This window comes from Triticum dicoccoides, chromosome 7A (assembly GCF_002162155.2).
Source record: "Triticum dicoccoides isolate Atlit2015 ecotype Zavitan chromosome 7A, WEW_v2.0, whole genome shotgun sequence".
Taxonomy (NCBI): Eukaryota; Viridiplantae; Streptophyta; class Magnoliopsida; order Poales; family Poaceae; genus Triticum; species Triticum dicoccoides.
This window is the reverse complement of record NC_041392.1, coordinates 636,203,182-636,209,297: the sequence shown is the minus strand read 5'-3', so window position 1 is coordinate 636,209,297 and position 6,116 is coordinate 636,203,182.

Genomic DNA, 6,116 nt, shown 5'->3' with positions numbered 1-6,116 from the left:
TTTACCACAGAATCTTCTTCATAAGAATTGCCTTTATTTAACATTTTGTTAAGAGTAAATATAGATGTGACAATATAAGAAAAATGGAGAATATTTAAGATAAGATGAAGAGTGATGCTACATAACCAAGTAGCTATAAATCTAAGTACATCGATACAAGCAAAAGGTATAGCCAAGAGCCATGCAGAGCTAAACCTCTTCAGTACCATCGGTGTAATCCAACCTTATGGTAAGAGTAAATATATATCTTATGTGTAGAAAATGGAGGGAAAAGGAAAATAAGCTGCAGAGTGATGGTACATGAACAACTACCTGTCAATATAAGTACACTGATAAAGGATAATAGGTACTTACAAGAACAATGTAGAGCTAAATTTTTTGATTGGCATTGGATATATTCTACACTAATGTAACCATTCATACAGATCAGATAATTTGGAGCAAACAATTGATAAGCAAGCTATCATGCATACAGTTGTCACATAATGAACCAGGTATGTATGCAAGTATAGTGATACAGGATAACAGGTACCAACAAGAGCAAAGCAACGGGCAGCATATTTGCGATATCCTGTCGTTCTTTTCAAACCGGAATTCCTTTTCAAGCAGATTTACTGCAAAAAAGATCCGTAAGGCACATGCAGAAAAGTAGAAGTTCAATTTGTCATGCGATATCATAGACAATACCTCATCCTTGGAACGAGACCAGTGCATAACAAGGTTTTTCCATTCAATGTCTTCTAAATTTAGCACAGGAGACTTCACCTGAAATTCGTTTATAGACTTGCCATCAAAGTGTGATTTCCTCAGGTAACACCGATACTGCTGCAATGCTTCCTTAAAAAGTGCAAGAAAGCTTTGCTCGTCATGACTATCCAGATTGACCCTCGCCTACTAACAACAATGTAATGTAAATCATTGATGTGTTTAATCAGCAGAAAATAGGAAAATAATCACCATGAATAATAGCACTAACACGTAAGTGGGACAAGAAGATGTGAAAATGGTGTTTGTCTTCACTATAATCTTCCCATGATGGGAATATATGCACGTAGTCCCTAACAACATTGAAAGCATTGTCTTTTAAACTGGGAATAACTAGAATGGGGTTCCAATCTGCAGGATTTGGCTGTCTCTGCCATTGGGATAGGTCTTCGGCCGGTGGACTTGCTGTACTTTTTGCTGAAGTAGGATTTTTCTATGGTACGGCTGGTGCTATGGAAACTGAAATCGGCATACCTTTTGCTAGAGTACAGGTCCTGTGTGGTGGGGCTAGTGGTGTGGCCAGTGAAGTATGGGTACAGTCTGTTGGAGTCGGTCCTACGTTTTGTGTCACTCGTTGTACAACCAACACAAGTGGGGTGCTGTCTGATTTATCCGGCACAACCACGTTTTTCAAGGACTTTGCTGGTGCTCCTTCAGGTTCGGCAATCACCCTGTTCCTTTTTGATGTCTGATGCACAAGAACAACATTTGAGTGAAAAAACATGGTATGATGACGGATGGAATATGTATTGATAATGGATGGGCATGGCATCTTGACATATATGATGAGTAAACTAAGCAGATGGCGGTGCAACAAAGTAGAAGAAATGCAAGACAACATATGCAAGATACGTGCAATCAATAAAACCTTGCTAAATTAGAACAGGCACCTTGATGCGTGAATAGGATAGGCCATCTGCCTTTGACTCCTCGAGGTTAGAATAGTCATTAGGATCATATTTTGAACAAGAATGAATAGGTGGGGAGCGTATGAGTTTCATTGCATCTAGAATGGCACTCAATGCCTTGGTGCCAATTTTGCAAGTCATTGCAGTGTTTAGCTTCAGGAGTGGACTGCTGCTAGTGCGACACAAAGTAGCTACACAGATCATAGTGTAGATATAACGGGAAAACCGTAAGCATCAGAGTAAAATCAGCAAAGTGGAACTTGCTAGAATATATGTGCTAGTATTGCCGGTATGGCTAGAAAGGCTTCGGATACTAGCTCTCTTCAACTGAAGGTGCGGTACTGTTAATATCAGTGTAACTCTCAAAGGCGACACAACTCCTCGCATTTCCTTGCTATTCTTATAGGATTCAAGTGGGCATGCCACTACAAATCCTATTCCCATGTTTACAAAATCCTACGAATCAAAGAGGCCCGAAGAGTTCAAAGTGTCCATCACAACCGACCGTATAGACCTCTACACTGCAAATTTCCCTGCTCATCTTCACTACAAGGAACATACTGTACTACTATCATACCCCCTCCATTCGAAAATATAAGTCTTGGTAGAGATTTCCACTATGGATCACATACAGATGTATCCAGATACATTTTAGAGTGTAGATTCACTAATTTTGCTCCATATGTAGTCCATGGTGGAATCTATACAAAGACTTGTATTTAGGAACGGAGAGAGTACTTATTAAAGAAGAACGGAAGAGGAACATGCTAAAGAAGAGCAAGCAGATTTTGAATAATAAATGTTCGTTGCGCAGTGCCCACACATGATGAACCAGAGCGCATTAAGAAAACAACTCACTGTTGTCTCTCTATATGTGGTGCACGTGCTTTTTCAAAAGTAAAGTAGGAACATTAGCTGACCAATTAAATGTTATCTATTTTAGTAATATCAGGATCATATCAGATTCGTACTTGAGCAACAAGTTTGGAATTATGAGTGGCATGTTGTTTAGCTTGATGGATTCAGGAGCAGTGCTAAGCAGGAACGAATGGTACTGAATATAAAGGTATGTCTGCATGCAAGTCGCGTGACTTTTTTCATTTGGGTCAGTCGACCATTTCAGGCGGTTGGATGAAGATCCTATGTCTCCTAACCCTTCTTCTTCCTCGTATCTGATTCTTCCCATATAGAACACCGCACGGGCCGCCGGCCGGACCACCGGCCCCCACCGCCTGTGTTCCTCCGCCACCCCCACCCCCACCCCCACCCCCACCCGTGTCGAGTTTTCTTTGTTCGGCAAGGCCCCACCACCACCCCCACAACCACCATCCCCACCCGAGTCCCTTCGTTCACACTGGCGAACTCCGGCAAGCTCTGAAAAATCAACTGACCCAATTTTGAAATTTAGTCTACTGTGAGTTAACTAGTGTAGAATATAAAAGGGGAAAACCATAAGCATTGGGAGTATAGTGTTGAGCGTGCCATGGCGGATCTGAAGGTGCAAACCGGACAAAGGCAACTTCACAACCAATGTTTGCTTTCAACTAGTAAGTAAGTGATGGACAAGAAATCAGAGTAAAGCAGTGGCGATCTATTTTCTTGCTGCGATAAATAAGTTGAGCAGATACGAAAGAGTACCGCCTTTGGTGCAGTGCCATGTATGCATCTACTGAGAATTTGACGGTGTTGCGGTAGCGATGGCTGTCGGTGGCGTGGAAGCAGATCTAGGAGGATAGACGGTGGCGGCGGGGCGCAATGGACGAGATGGTCGTACGAGCGGCGCCGACAAGGTGGACGACAGCGAGGATGAAGCTAGAGGACAGGATGCAAGGATCCCGGTCCGAAGCCGTGGATGAGAGAGGTCGATCTCTTGTAATGGACGACGGCATCGGGGTATCAGCTCCGGCATGGTGGAGCAGGACGGCGGTGGATGGGGTGGCGGACGGAGGAGGCTGGGGTGGAGAGGGTGTTTTGGCGCCCACAAAGTACGAATGGGGAAATGGAGGTAGAGAGGAAGGGGGGAACCATGTCTTCAGGGCGCGCCTGTCTCAAATGCGAGGAAATTTACAAACTTAGCCCCCGTTTCAAATTTCCTACATCACAGCAATATTAGTCGGTTGGGGATAGGACGGTAATCTCGCATACACTGAATATTTGCCAACGAGAGTTTGTTTTTAGCGCCCACCATGTATGAATCGGGGAGGGAGTCGATTTCGGCCGAGGACACACTATGCTTTTGCGCCCACCATGTATGAATCCAAGTGAGAGGCGGTTATGTCACATTTGAGTGAAATCACAAACCTACCCCTATCGAAACCTATAGAAATCAAGCAGATAGGCTTTGCGTGGCAGGGATAGGTAGTAGTAATTTCCATCTCGCAGATTTTGGTTTCGGGCGGTTACTACGACTTTCCCCGCTTCCTTCAAATTTTGCAGAGTGCACGTTTACCGTGCCAACTCAATTCGAATCCCATTTGTATTCTATTTTTTCGGGCGGGATCCATTTTCGATTAGAATAAAATTCTATATACATCATTTTTTATATATACTTTCAAAAGCACAACACCCTTTATACATAAATATGGTTTACAAATGGCATGATCTCAGATTCATAAGGTTGTATCCATCAATTTGGATTTTCAAATATTTGAAACCACTTTATGTTCAAATCCAATGTATGCATTCCTCGCTAACTATCTCCAATTAATGTGTGTTTCATGCGGTTTTTTTACTTCTGAAACATGTATAATGTGTTTCACAGACGCAACATATAGTGTAATTCCGTTTAGACATTAATTGCATATAAACCATGCATTGTTTCTAATTAAAGAATCTATGGATCACCAATATTGATAAACTATATAACATTACACGTGTCCCCAAATTCAAATGAATATGCATGCTTGATACACCAATTTGCGTTATGATATTATCGATGTTGTGATCTCCAGTTTAAATATTTGAATCCCATTTAATCCAGCTATTCGTCTCATATAACTATCACGCATACTTATATAGGACTATCTCTCTAGACCTATACGCGTTCATCGTCTCTCGGGTATCTCTCGTGCTACTTGTATGTCGACAATGATCTTTTATCTTCATAACACACTAACGGTACTCTCTCCCTCGACCTTCATCACTCTATCTCTCTCTAAGTATATCTCGCTCCCTGCTATGTCTCTAACTATGATTCTCCATGTGGAATATCTTTCTCTCACACAAACACAAAACTTTGTCTCTCGGGGTCTCATTTATCTCTACTATTCCCCTGTGTGCCACTCGCACACCCCTCATACAGAGATGTCTTTCGCTCCTTAGGTATGAGAACCTACGACTCTTCCTCTTAAATATCTCTTTCTCACACGCAAACACAAACTCTGTCTCCCAGGGTCTCATATTTCTCCACTGTTCTCTTGTATGTCTCTCACACACACTCTCTCTCCCTAGAGATATCTTGCGTTCCCTCATATGTCTCTCTATCTATCACTCTCGTTGTGAAATATATTTCTCTCTCGCATACACAAAACCCTGTCTCTTGGGATCTCATTTATCTCCGATATTTGTTTGTATGTGAGTCACATGCACCCTACCTTCATCTCTCTCACACCCATACACATAACTCAGCCTTCTGATCCACTCGACTCCTATCTCTAACGCACACTAGCTAGCATCTTTATCTTTCTATTTATCTGTTTCTTCATCAACCTTCTTTCATTTATAGGTTGATCTCTTTTGCACAATAGTTGTGCCTCACTCCCTCTGCTCGCCATAGATGCATGCTCCAGCCCACGCCACTATCTCTTAAAGACAAAAACACATGCTCAATTGTCGGGCCTTCTTCCCTGCATTCTCACATGCATGCATATTGTCATACCGATCCGTCTCTCCCATGTCGTTGATCTTATGACTTATGTCTTCTTTCATTTATCTCGATCATGCGCGCGCGCACACACACACACACATCCCACGTATACATGTATACCTATCACACATGCACGCTCAAGGTCTCTGTGTCTCCATACGTAGTTAATTACCCTCAACCCTAACACCACATCGAATCGTTCTCCTCTTGCATGCACATAACTTCCGCCTGGATGGGTAAAACACACACTCACACTTAACAGTCTCCTTCTAGCTACCCCCTCTCACTCTTCCCCTATATCCCCGAAACTGATAAGACCATCCCTTCGTTTTATTTCCGCCTACATGGACCATCGATATATAGTAGTCTTCCTCGGTGTCTCTCGAACAAAACGTTCTCTCGATGTCGACTCCTCTCACGCGCACACACCTTCTCTTCCCTCTCTATGGGCATTTTCTCTCTCGCACCCCATCGTTGGTGGCCTCTACCATACACATCACCTCTCTATGATGAAGCCATGCACACTTAAATTACATCCACCACCAAGGACCCCATGACACACACACACACCCACCCAC